General features: G+C 53.5%; 1 long non-coding RNA gene across 1 annotated transcript; it reads right to left on the bottom strand.

Moving 5' to 3' along the window:
* Positions 1-5,095: 5,095 nt before the first annotated feature.
* LOC142922930 (uncharacterized) lies at positions 5,096-7,438 on the bottom strand. Its single transcript, XR_012940431.1, has 2 exons — positions 5,921-7,438; positions 5,096-5,453 (listed from the first exon to the last, which is right to left on the bottom strand). It is a non-coding gene; the product is annotated as an uncharacterized LOC142922930 (long non-coding RNA).
* Positions 7,439-13,791: the final 6,353 nt, after the last annotated feature.

Below are 13,791 nucleotides of genomic sequence, written 5' to 3'. Positions count from 1 at the left end.
AGTCCACCGGCACATACACCACCTCTTTTCTATAATCGGCCAATCAAATGCTAATGTTTATGCTAATTTCTTTGTCAGGACACCTTGTTTGCTCGCACACAGCTTAAAGGTCCGCGGTCTGAGCGTGGTTGTGTTTCGCTAAATTCTCCTGTTTGATTTGTACTAGGTACCTCGGTGAATGTATATGCTCTGACTTTAACATAGTTATTTCTATTTTGATTTAAAGCTTTCGTGACTGCAGTAATTCATATTCTTAGTTTTTTCGGTAAAGTCACGTTGAAGAGAAACAACAAAATAATAAAATATATATAAAACAATAAAAAAATTCTCACGACGTTTCGACCATAACTCAAACGGTCGTCTTCAGGTGTGTTGGTTCGCATAAATTTATTTTTAAACGGCACATTTATTTATTTATAATAAAAAAACGTTAGCGCCACGCGCAGCGATTTGGCAGTTTACCCAGGACTAGTCCATAAATATTCTGAAAAGAGGAGGGGGAGACGAAATTTTTTATAATGTATGCTGTCTGAAAGCCACTGTAAGCGTGAACAATCAATTAAGACCTGAAATGGTTTATCAAATCTTTCCAATGATTGCTAAGATAGAATCCATCTTCTCGGTTGAAATTGTCTCTGTGCTTGTATATGTGGATAGCCTCATGAACGAATCTCTCATGGAAGCCAGATGTCTTACAAAGAACCTCTGTCTTGGAAAAGTCAATGGCATGTGAGCCTACTGAATTAGAACAATGATCTGCCACGGCCGAGGTGTTGGTCCTACCGTGTTTAAGGTCTGCTTTGTGTTCACGAATGCGGTCCGAGACATGGCGTTTGGTTTCTCCAATGTAACTACTACCACAGAGGCAACTTCGTCTCCCCCTCCTCTTTTCAGAATATAGATGGACTAGTCCTGGGTAAACTGTCAAATCACTGCGCGTGGCGCTAACGTTTTTTATAAATAAATAAATGCGCCGTTTAAAAATAAATGTATGCGAACCAACACACCTGAAGACGACCGTTTGAGTTATGGTCGAAACGTCGTGAGAATTTTTATTGTTTTATATATTTTATTATTTTGTTGTTTCCCTTCAACGTGACTTTACCGAAAAAACTAAGCATATAGTTATTTCTGTGACCAGTTACAAGCTAGTTACAAGCTAATCACTCAGCTATTTCAATGCTAAATTCTATGCTCATTCCTTTGTCAAGGGGTGCCTTTGCGGATGTGTATGCTTGAACTTTAACATAGCCATTTCTGTGACCAGTCACAAGCTAATCACTCAGCCATTTCAATGCTAAATTATATGCTAATTCCTCTGTCAAGGCGCTTTGTTTCTTCTCACACGGCTTAAAGGTCGTGATCTGAGCGTGGCTTTTTTTCACTCCAGCGCTGTCCTCCAGACAGTCTCGTCTCTTCACCTGATGAAGGCCGCTTGTGTTGTGGCTGAAACGTCGTGATTTTTGTTATTTTATTTTTTACCTATGTGACTTTACCCAATAGAACCAAAGAGTATGGATCCTTGCAGTCACGAAAGCTTTAAATCTAGAGTCTGTGGATCTCTGTGTGGTGAGTCTGTGGGTCTGTGTGGTGAGTCTGTGGGTCTCTGTGTGGTGAGTCTGTGGGTGTCTGTGTGTGGTGAGTCTGTGGGTCTCTGTGTGGTGAGTCTGTAGGTCTCTGTGTGGTGAGACTGTGGGTCTCTGTGTGGTGAGTCTGTGGGTCTCTGTGTGGTGAGTCTGTGGGTCTGGGTGTGGTCAGTCTGTGGGTCTCTGTGTGATGAATCTGTGGGTCTCTGTGTGGTGAGTCTGTGCGTCTCTGTGTGATGAGTCTATGGGTCTCTGTGTGGTGAGTCTGTGGGTCTCTGTGTGGTGAGTCTGTGGGTCTCTGTGTGGTCAGTCTGTGGGTCTCTGTGTGGTGAATCTGTGGGTCTCTGTGTGGTGAGTCTGTGGGTCTCTGTGTGATGAGTCTATGGGTCTCTGTGTGGTGAGTCTGTGGGTCTCTGTGTGGTGAGTCTGTGCGTCTCTGTGTGATGAGTCTATGGGTCTCTGTGTGGTGAGTCTGTGGGTCTCTGTGTGGTGAGTCTGTGGGTCTCTGTGTGGTGAGACTGTGGGTCTCTGTGTGGTGAGTCTGTGGGTCTCTGTGTGGTGAGTCTGTGGGTCTCTGTGTGGTGAGTCTGTGGGTCTCTGTGTGGTGCGTCTGTGGGTCTCTGTGTGGTGAGTCTGTGGGTCTCTGTGTGGTGAGTCTGTGGGTCTCTGTGTGATGAGTCTATGGGTCTCTGTGTGGTGAGTCTGTGGGTCTCTGTGTGGTGAGTCTGTGGGTCTCTGTGTGGTGAGTCTGTGGGTCTCTGTGTGCTGAGTCTGTGGGTCTCTGTGTGGTGAGTCTGTGGGTCTCTGTGTGGTGAGTCTGTGCGTCTCTGTGTGGTGAGTCTGTGGGTCTCTGTGTGGTGAGTCTGTGGGTACTCTTTGGTTCTATTGGGTAAAGTCAAGTAGGTAAAAAAATAAAATAACAAAAATCACGACGTTTCGGCCATAACACAAGCGGCCTTCATCAGGTGAAGGGACGAGACTGTCTGGAGGACAGCACTGGAGTGAAAAAAGCCACGCTCAGATCACGACCTTTAAGCTGTGTGAGAAGAAACAAAGCGCCTTGACAAAGGAATTAGCATATAATTTAGCATTGAAATGGCTGAGTGATTAGCTTGTGACTGGTCACAGAAATGGCTATGTTAAAGTTAAAGCATACACATCCGCAAAGGCACCCCTTGACAAAGGAATTAGCATAGAATTTAGCATTGCAATAGCTGAGTGATTAGCTTGTAACTGGTCGCAGAAATAGCTATGTTAAAGTCAGAGCATATACATTCACCGAGGCACCTAGTACAAATCAAACAGGAGAATTAAGCAACCATTGGAAAGATCTAAATCGAACAAAACATTAAACTAATTTCAATGGTACAGTATATTTTTCAAGTAGTAGTACCCCAAACTTTCGCAGCTCTTATAAATTCCCTTTTCACACCATCAATATGTAATCTCCCCCCCCCCCGCGCCAAACGGCAAGTCCACCGGCACATACACCACCTCTTTTCTATAATCGGCCAATCAAATGCTAATGTTTATGCTAATTTCTTTGTCAGGACACCTTGTTTGCTCGCACACAGCTTAAAGGTCCGCGGTCTGAGCGTGGTTGTGTTTCGCTAAATTCTCCTGTTTGATTTGTACTAGGTGCCTCGGTGAATGTATATGCTCTGACTTTAACATAGCTATTTCTGTGACCAGTTACAAGCTAATCACTCAGCTATTTCAATGCTAAATTCTATGCTAATTCTTTTGTCAAGGGGTGCCTCTGCGGATGTGTATACTTTAACTTAGCTATTTCAATGCTAAATTCTATGCTAATTCCTTTGTCAAGGGGTGCCTTTGCGGATGTGTATGCTTTAACTTTAACATAGCCATTTCTGTGACCAGTCACAAGCTAATCACTCAGCCATTTCAATGCAAAATTACATGATAATTCCTTTGTCAAGGCGCTTTGTTTCTTCTCACACAGCTTAAAGGTTGTGATCTGAGCGTGGCTTTTTTCACTCCAGCGCTGTCCTCCAAACAGTCTCGTCCCTTCACCTGATGAAGGCCGCTTGTGTTGTGGCCGAATCGTTATTTTTGTTTTTTTTATATTTTACCTATGTGACTTTACCCAATAGAACCAAAGAGTATGGATCCTTGCAGTCACGAAAGCTTTAAATCTAGAATCTGTGGGTCTCTGTGTGGTGAGTCTGTGGGTCTGTGTGGTGAGTCTGTGGGTCTATATGTGGTGAGTCTGTGGGTGTCTGTGTGGTGAGTCTGTGGGTCTCTGTGTGGTGAGTCTGTGGGTCTCTGTGTGGTGAGCCTGTGGGTCTCTGTGTGGTGAGTCTGTCGGTCTCTGTGTGGTGAGTCTGTGGGTCTCTGTGTGGTGAGTCTGTGGGTCTCTGTGTGGTGAGTCTGTGCGTCTCTGTGTGGTGAGTCTGTGGGTCTCTGTGTGGTGAGTCTGTGGGTCTCTGTGTGGTGAGTCTGTGGGTCTCTGTCTGGTGAGTCTGTGGGTCTCTGTGTGGTGAATCTGTGGGTCTCTCTGTGGTGAGTCTGTGGGTCTCTGTGTGATGAGTCTGTGGGCCTCTGGTGAGTCTGTGGGTCTCTGTGTGGTGAATCTGTGGATCTGTGTGTGGTGAGTCTGTGGGTCTCTGTGTGCTGAGTCTGTGGGTCTCTGTCTGGTGAGTGTGTGGGCAGTGGTGGTGCAGTGGTTAGCGCACCGTGTGTGGGGAGCGGTGGTGCAGTGGTTAGCGCACTGTGTGTGTGTGGGGAGCGGTGGTGCAGTGGTTAGCACACTGTGTGTGTAGAGGCTACACCGGGGATCTTTGTCTGTGTATAGGTGCTGCTACTCACTACTAACAGCACTTGTCCCTACAGCCTGCTAGAGGCTACACGGGGGATCTTTGTCCGTGTATAGGTGCTGCTACTCGCAAATAGCTCTTGCCTCTACAGCCTGCTAGAGGCTACACGGGGGATCTTTGTCTGCGTGTAGTTGCTGCTACTCGCTATTACTAACACCACTTGTCCCTACAGCCTGCTAGAGGCTACACGGGGGATCTTTGTCTGCGTGTATGTGCTGCTACTCGCTACTACTAACAGCACTTGTCCCTACTGCCTGCTAGAGGCTACATGGGGGATCTTTGTCTGTATGTAGGTGCTGCTACTCACTACTAACAGCACTTGTCCCTTCAGCCTGCTAGAGGCTACATGGGGGATCTTTTTCTGTGTGTAGGTGCTGCTACTTGCTACTAACAGCACTTGCCCCTACAGCCTGCTAGAGGCTACACGGGGGATCATTGTCTGTGTGTAGGTGCTGCTACTTGCTACTACTAACGGCACTTGGCCCTACAGCCTGCTAGAGGCTACACGGGGGATCTTTGTCTGTGTATAGGTGCTGCTACTCGCTACTAACAGCACTTGCCCCTACAGCCTGCTAGAGGCTACACGGGGGATCTTTGTCTTGTTTGTGCAGTCCCTTGGCTTACCGTTGTTGATTGTCGTCGGTGGCTTGAAGAAGAAAATAAAAACATGAGTTTATACGTTTAAAGACGATTTTATTTGAACACAAAACGTTTTGGCTACAGATCAACAAGCGACACCCCCTCTGAGAGAGACTCGGAGAGAGAGAGACTCAGACACAGGGCTCGAACCCAGGCACTACGAGATCAGTGGCACGCTGCCACCCCCACCGTGGATTCCTTCACTTGCGCTCGATCCTGGCGCTGACCGACGTCTTGCCGCCTCCTCCTCCACCACCTCGTCGCTCAGGTCTTGGCTGAGCGGGGTTCTTGCTTCGAGGAGGTGGTGGCGGCGGCGGCGGAGGCATCGATGAATCCGTTGAGTCGTCGCTGCTGCGGTCTTCCTGCTCCTCCTACGTGTAACGAGGTTGTGCTGTGGGCGACAGAGAAGAGGTGAAGGTGGTGGTGGTGGAGGCAGAAGAGGTGGCGGTGTAGGAGGCCGCTATGAACCACACAGCGTGACACGGCCACCGTGAGCCCGGCCATTACGAACCTCGGCCGTGATTAACCCGACCACTATGAACCCGGCCGTTACGAACCCGGGCATTGGGAACCACACAGCGTGACCCGGGGGCTTTGTGAACCCAACCGCTGTATGAGGAAATGAGAGGTTTTTGACCCCTTCCTGGCAATAAAACAACGGGACTCCGCACTAAGGCCCTTTGCAGGGGAATCGTGACTAACCACACGCACGACGCTTGTGGTGGACATGGAAGCAAAAACACGCTCCGTATTTTTATTAATGACAGTAACTTGATTCCTTGTAGTGAAACGGTTTATATTTGCCGTTTGAACACCTGTTTTATTGCCAGAAAGGGTATGAAGCACCTTTTTCCATACTTTTGTAGTGTTGTAAGGACGAGCAGACTTCTTTAGGAGGCACACTGTTTATTGTATTATTTCCTTATACAACGCTTAACACACAGAGGGATATTCGGTCCCCTCACCCGATACCCTAGGGAGGTACAGCCTCCGGACCTGGCGGGACTCACACGTCTACCGCTAACCTCCTTGATACCTAAGGAGGTACAACCTCCGGACTTGGCGGGACTCACACGTCTACCGCTATCCTAGTCCTCCGGCTAGGACCTAGGGGAGGCTATCTAACCCACCGCTGGCCCGGTGGGTCCTGACCACTGGGTATGCCGAGCCTTAGCCCTTAGAAGGGCTGGGAGGCTGGTCCAGGGTCCTAGCTAGGCTTCAGCCCAGTCTTCTGTCTTCGTGCAGGGAGAGAACTCACGAGGTCCGTTGGGTCACCCGTCTTATACCCCTACGTGGCCAGGCAGAACCAATCACACATTCCCACGTGGAACTGTCTGATTGGTTCGCCCCAAAACCCTGGCCACGATCCGTTTCACCTCGACTGACCCCAACCGTTGTACCCAGGGGTAATGCTGCACCGCCCTGGTGGCAACGCAGGTTACGCAACAGCGCGCAGTTAACACCTCTACATCACCCCCTCCTTCGGAAGCTCCAGCCGTCCCGGCTGCAACAATGGGAAACTTCCGAAATTACCAATGGTAGAAGAATTGTGAGTGTGCCTCACGAACAACAAGAACAATTAAACCCCTATAAATACCCCCCTTAACAACATAACGTATGTACAAGGCACTAGACATGCCAAAAAAACATTATTACAACCGGCGAGATTTCGCGCGCGTGCGTTTCGCGGGGCCATCGTAGGGGATGGCAGGCTTTGTCGGCGGCACAAGGGAAGGAGGAGGATGAGCCAGAGCATCCGGTGGGCCTTTAGGCATCTCCACGGGGACACCTGCTGCTCCACGGTCCATTGAGGCCGAACGTGGCCTGCATGGAGCCGTCACTCCCGCGTCATCTGCAGGAGGAATGACACGCCTGCGCTGTGGGTTAGGCACCAACGGGGCAACATCCGGCTCGTCGGACGCGTCGCACACTCGGCCCCCATGTCGTGTGTGTTGTGGAGGGACGCGTGGCGTGACGAAGGGTTTTAACCGAGAGGGGTGAACGCACCAGCGACGCCGTCCCCAGCTAATTTTAACACATTGGGGACGCAGGACTTCCACTACCTCAACCGGGCCTCGCCATGGTCTGAGGAGTTTGGCCGACGTGGACACCGGCACCTGGGGGCAGTGGAGCCATGCCCTGTCTCCCGGTGCCCACCGATGCGTGTACGACCGAGGGTCCCGCAGTCGCAAATTCGCCCGTTGGCGGGAAGCCGAATTTTCAATGGCGGCCTCCCGTGCCTCGGCCAACTTACGGAGGTTGAATCGCAAGTGGTCAACGAGCTTTGACTTTTGCGGTGGCTGTTCGATTTCCAGCCGAACGTCGGCGGGAGGAAAGGCATCCCTGCCGTACATTAGAAAGAACGGGGAAAATCCCGTCGCCGCGTGAGGTGCCATACGGTATGCGGCAAGGACCCCCGGAACCTGCAAGTCCCAATCGAGGTGGGATTCATCGACCTGATGGCATAACATAGCGGTGAGAGTTCTATGAAGGCGCTCCACCATGCCGTCGGTCTGGGGATGGTAGGGCGAAGTGCGCACTTTCTTAGTGCCCAACAGGCGGCACACATCAGTCAGCAAGGCTCCTGAAAAATTTCTTCCCTGATCGGTCAGCAACCGTTCTGGTGCGCCCTTGTCCAGGACGTAGCCTTGAACAAAGGCGTCCACAACGGCCGCCGCCGACTGGTTGGGGAGGGCCCAGGCCATAGGCCACCGTGTAAAATACTCTACCCCAACCAGAAGGTACTTATTACCCCGTGGCGTAGTAGGAAAAGGGCCCAAAATATCGAGAGCCACCAACTCATTTATACGAGAGACCGAAATGGGTTGCAGGGGTGGGCATGCCGGTTTAGCCGGCGGTTTACGTTGCGCACAATGGGTGCATCCCAGCAAAATGTCAGTGACGTCGCGCAGCATGCCCGGCCAGAAAAATTGCAACCGCAACAACCCAATGGTCTTATGAACACCCAGGTGCAATAAACGCTCATGCGCCGCCCATACGGCCTTGCATCGCAAGGCGGATGGCACAACGATTTTATGTTGACACGAGTCAGCATCCCAATGCATCAACAAGCCGCGCTTCATGACAAATGAATTAAATTTGCCCTGTCTTGGAACCGCATTATTCGCGTGGCGACGCAACCTCAATAACGACATGTCCTCGCCCTGGTGCCGACCCCATTCGGCCAAAGTTAGCCCCAGCAAATCATCACTGGCCATTGGATCTGCATGATCCAACATCGGCGCTGAGGCGGCGGGAAGTGCGGCTGACACCGTTGTGAGAGGCGCGACCTGCGCAGGCAGTGGCGGCTTACAACGGCCCGAGCCCAAAAAACACGCACATTTTTGAGCCGGCGGAAGGCGAGACAACGCATCGGCATTCGTGTGTTGTGCACCCCTACGGTAAGTGACATTGAAATCGTAGTCCTGAAGGACTTCGAGCCACCGAGAAAGCTGCCCGGACGGTTGGTCAACCCGCAGAGCGTACTGTAAAGCCGAATGATCAGATCGCACGGTAAAATGCTGACCATACAGGTACGGCCTGTATTGCTGAATAAAAAAAACAATGGCCAGCAGCTCACGTCTGGTCACACAGTATCTTTGTTCAGCAAGAGACAAGACTCTGCTACCATAGGCAACAACCCTTTCAATGCCATCAACTTTTTGGGACAGAACACCCCCAATCCCCGTATTGCTAGCGTCGGTGTCCAACACGAATGGCACGGAAAAATCGGGGTACGCAAGGGACGGTGCCGTCACGAGCGCGTTCCGCAAGGAGTCGAACGCAGCCTGTTCTACGTCCCCCCAATGAAACGCCACCCCTTTTGACGTAAGGGTGTGGAGCGGCTTGGCAATCGTCGCGAAGCCAGCAACAAACCGCCGGTAGTACGACGCAAAACCAATAAAACTACGAACATCGCCCGCAGATGTAGGGGTCGGCCAATGTTGAACACATTTGGTTTTTTCAGGGTCGGTAGAGATGCCCGAGCGGCTAACTATGTGGCCCAGATAGCGCACAGACTCACGCAGAAGGTGACACTTCTGCGGCTTGAATTTCAAGTTAGCGGCCCGAATTTTCAAGAAGACAGCACGCAACCGTTCGATGTGTTCGCCGAACGTGCGGCTAAAGACGATGACATCGTCAAGATAAATGAGACATGAGTCCCACTGGAGCCCAGCGAGGACCAGCTCCATGAGCCTCTGGAACGTCGCTGGGGCCGAGTGGAGACCCATGGGCAATCTATTAAACTCGAAAAGGCCCTGTGGTGTCCGAAAAGCAGTCTTAGGTTTTGACGATTCGTCGAGGGGGAGTTGCCAAAACCCCGACAGAAGGTCCAAGGTGGAGAAATAGTGCGCCCCTGCCAGGGCATCCAATGACTCGTCCATACGAGGGAGAGGGTAGGCGTCCGCTACCGAGATTTTATTTAGGCGCCGAAAATCAACGCAAAAACGGAGACTGCCATCGTGCTTTTTGACCAGCACTATTGGAGCACCCCAGGGACTAGTGGAGGGAGAAATTATATCGGCCTTCAGCATGTCATCCACAGCCGATTTAACATGCTGTTTCTCCGCCGGGCTAAGCCGAAACGGGTTTTGTCGAATCGGGGCAGCGTCACCAGTATCAATGTGGTGACGCAGCAGCTTGGTGCAGCCAATATCAAATTTAGATTTACTAAAGACATCGGAAAATTCTCGCAGAAGAGCGCGCAATTGAAATCGCTGCGAATGAGACAGATCACCCGTGTCTTTGCAGAGCGCGTCCAACCATCTCTCATCCGATTCGGAAGGAGGTAGGACCTGCGGCGTGGCATGCACGTGTCCCGCGACTCCGGTCCCCAACGGCACCGGGGTCGCGTGAGCGAGCACAGTTCCTTGCGGAATGACGGTTGTGGACAATCCGACATTCAAAACCTGCAAGAACGGCTCCCTGTCGGCTGCTACGAGGGTCTGTGCAGCCACCAAATCTAACCCCTTAGCAGCTGCGTTTGAAGGCCCCAGCAAAATGCCATGTGCCGAGGCCTCCGGGGCTAGCAGTTTTTTAAGTTGCAAGGGCACGAGCATTTGTGTCCCTGGTGGAATGCGGACTGTGCTCGCAACAAACGCCTGCACCGAGGCACTAGCCATGCGTGGATGTGAGGGTGTGGGCAAGAACGCCATCCGTCGACCCGACGGGAGTTCGATGCAGCCTTGATCTACAAGGATCTTAATAGGCATTTTCGCGAGAAAATCAGTGCCTAACAAACACGGCACGGCGAGGGAAGAAGAGACCAAAATAGGCCCTGCCAATTTAATGTCTCCAATCGAAATTTGCGCCCGAATTTGCCCAATAATGCCAAGTGAACTGCCATTAGCGGCGAAACACGGGATAGAAACCCGTTCCAAGGGGCGGCATCGTACGGGCAGTATATTGTAAATCAGATCCGAAATGATCGTAGCCGACGCACCAGTATCGACCAACACGCGAAATTCCACACCCTCGATTGATCCGACATCCACGGACGAACCTGCCGTCGCCGCGACTACCCTATGGGCCAACTCAGACCACTGCCCAGGTTTGAGTGGCCGCGAACAAACGCCAGAATACCCCCCATCACACGCCGAATCGCGAGCCCTTCTTATGGTGCGTTGCAGTGTGTATGGTGTGAATGAGGGCCGAGCGTGAGAGGCGTCGCGACTTGCCTGGTTTTGCCGCGATGCCGTGGACGTCCTGTAGTCCTGGCCCCGGGATGCGGAGGGGCGTCGTCGAGGCGCACGGCAGTCAGAGGAGATGTGGCCTCGTCGGCCACAGTTGAAGCATGTCAAGTCGCCGCGTGGAGCAGGCCGTCCCCGCTGCTGGTCGTTGCGGCGACCAGCGTGGTCGGACGATCGCCGGCCCGTTGACCTGGTCGCCATGAAGGCCCGGTCGGGGGAGAACTCGGCGTCCCTGCTGGCAGGCTCCGACGTCGAAGCCGAGGCGGCGATGGTCGATTCCGTGTGGAGCAGCAGATGTGCGTGGATGCACCGAGCGGCTCGTAGCGAGCACATACTGTCGTCGTCCACCGCTTGGATGACGATGCGCAGCTCGCGCGCCAGCTCCAGCATCTTCTGGAGAACGATGGCATCGATGGTCTCGTCGTCCATGCGAGGGTAACCCGCTCTTGCCATCGCCAGTAGAGCGGTCCGGAATGCCAACGGAGACTCTTTAGGGCGGCGTCGCCTGTCGTAAAATCGGCTGCGGACGTCGGATGGAGGCCCGTACACGTCGGACATCCGTCGGAGGGCCGATTGAAGAGTTGCCCTTTGTTGCCTGGGGATGGTGAGGAGCGAGGCGAGAGCGTCGTCATCCAAAGTGGCCGGTAGTGCTCGGAGCGCCTGTGCGTCCGACCAGCCCACCATCTCTTGGTGGCTCAGGAAGCGACGCTGGAACGCCGCCCAGTCGCCCCCTTCAGATGTGAATTCTCGGAAGATGGGCAGGCGTTGTTGGAGGGCGGACGTCGTCTCCCCCTCAGCTTGTACCGTCTCGAGCCGGAGATCGGCGATTTCCCGGCCGATAGAGTCTACTGTACCGTGTCGGTACAGTGATGACGCGGCGTCCGCTGAGGAACTTGAATCCGCAGCGTCGCGTGCTGATGATGTTGCGGGTTGTGATTGGTCCCCCGCGTTCCCAGGATGCCCCTGGCTTCCACTTCCGGCGGAATCACGTGGTTCCCCGGCGGGAAAATCAAAATGTCTGCCCCGGCCGATGGCGGGAACGTCCGCCGGCGGCTGACTCGGCCCGCCCGCAACCTCCAAGTTGATCTCTTCGAGAATGGAGGCCGCGGCGTGTAGGAGTTGAGCGAGACGGCCGTGTGCTGCCCTGAGTCCGTCCCCCATGGCAGGGGGAGCAACCGGCTGCTCAACCGGTGGCTGGGCGGCCGTCAACACGGCAGCGTTTTCAGCGGAGCTGGCGGTGCTTGGAGGTGAGACAGCGTTATCTTCGTTCTGGCTCCGCGCGTGGGCTGAACTTCTGGTTTCCATTTCCAACCACTTCTGACTCCAGTTGTAGTGTTGTAAGGACGAGCAGACTTCTTTAGGAGGCACACTGTTTATTGTATTATTTCCTTATACAACGCTTAACACACAGAGGGATATTCGGTCCCCTCACCCGATACCCTAGGGAGGTACAGCCTCCGGACCTGGCGGGACTCACACGTCTACCGCTAACCTCCTTGATACCTAAGGAGGTACAACCTCCGGACTTGGCGGGACTCACACGTCTACCGCTATCCTAGTCCTCCGGCTAGGACCTAGGGGAGGCTATCTGACCCACCGCTGGCCCGGTGGGTCCTGACCACTGGGTATGCCGAGCCTTAGCCCTTAGAAGGGCTGGGAGGCTGGTCCAGGGTCCTAGCTAGGCTTCAGCCCAGTCTTCTGTCTTCGTGCAGGGAGAGAACTCACGAGGTCCGTTGGGTCACCCGTCTTATACCCCTTCGTGGCCAGGCAGAACCAATCACACATTCCCACGTGGAACTGTCTGATTGGTTCGCCCCAAAACCCTGGCCACGATCCGTTTCACCTCGACTGACCCCAACCGTTGTACCCAGGGGTAATGCTGCACCGCCCTGGTGGCAACGCAGGTTACACAACAGCGCGCAGTTAACACCTCTACACTTTTGTAATGACAGGGGAGTCAGCTGTGAGTGAAGGGACCGGTGGCCACGGGAGGTAATGACAGGGGGAGTCAGCTGTGAGTGTGAAGGGACCGGTGGCCACGGGAGGTAATGACAGGGGGAGTCAGCTGTGAGTGCGAAGGGACCGGTGGCCACGGGAGGTAATGACAGGGGGAGTCAGCTGTGAGTGTGAAGGGACCGGTGGCCACAGGCGGTAATGACAGGGGGAGTCAGCTGTGAGTGTGAAGGGACCGGTGGCCATGGGAGGTAATGACAGGGGGAGTCAGCTGTGAGTGTGAAGGGACCGGTGGCCACGGGAGGTAATGACAGGGGGAGTCAGCTGTGGGTGTGAAGGGACCGGTGGCCACGGGAGGTAATGACAGGGGGAGTCAGCTGCGAGTGTGAAGGGACCGGTGGCCACGGGAGGTAATGACAGGGGGAGTCAACTGTGAGTGAAGGGACCGGTGGCCACGGGAGGTAATGACAGGGGGAGTCAGCTGTGAGTGTGAAGGGACTGGTGGCCACGGGAGGTAATGACAGGGGGAGTCAGCTGTGAGTGTGAAGGGACCGGTGGCCACGGGAGGTAATGACAGGGGGAGTCAGCTGTGAGTGTGAAGGGACCGGTGGCCACGGGATATAATGACAGGGGGAGTCAGCTGTGAGTGTGAAGGGACCGGTGGCCATGGGAGGTAATGACAGGGGGAGTCAGCTGTGAGTGAAGGGACCGCTGGCCACGGGAGGTAATGACAGGGGGAGTCAGCTGTAAGTGTGAAGGGACCGGTGGCCACGGGAGGTAATGACAGGGGGAGTCAGCTGTGAGTGTGAAGGGACTGGTGGCCACGGGAGGTAATGACAGGGGGAGTCAGCTGTGAGTGTGAAGGGACCGGTGGCCACGGGAGGTAATGACAGGGGGAGTCAGCTGTGAGTTTGAAGGGACTGGTGGCCACGGGAGGAAATGACAGGGGGAGTCAGCTGTGAGTGTGAAGGGACCGGTGGCCACAGGAGGAAATGACAGGGGGAGTCAGCTGTGAGTGTGAGTGGACCAGTGGCCACGGGAGGTAATGACAGGGGGAGTCAGCTGTGTGAGTGGACCAGTGGCCAC

Source organism: Petromyzon marinus, unplaced genomic scaffold, assembly GCF_048934315.1.
Source record: "Petromyzon marinus isolate PM22_M1 ecotype Great Lakes invasive population unplaced genomic scaffold, UKy_Petmar_22M1.pri1.0 PM_Scaffold_22, whole genome shotgun sequence".
In the NCBI taxonomy this organism is placed as follows: Eukaryota; Metazoa; Chordata; class Hyperoartia; order Petromyzontiformes; family Petromyzontidae; genus Petromyzon; species Petromyzon marinus.
Note: the sequence above shows the minus strand (reverse complement) of the source record. Positions and strands in the feature narration are given on the sequence as shown.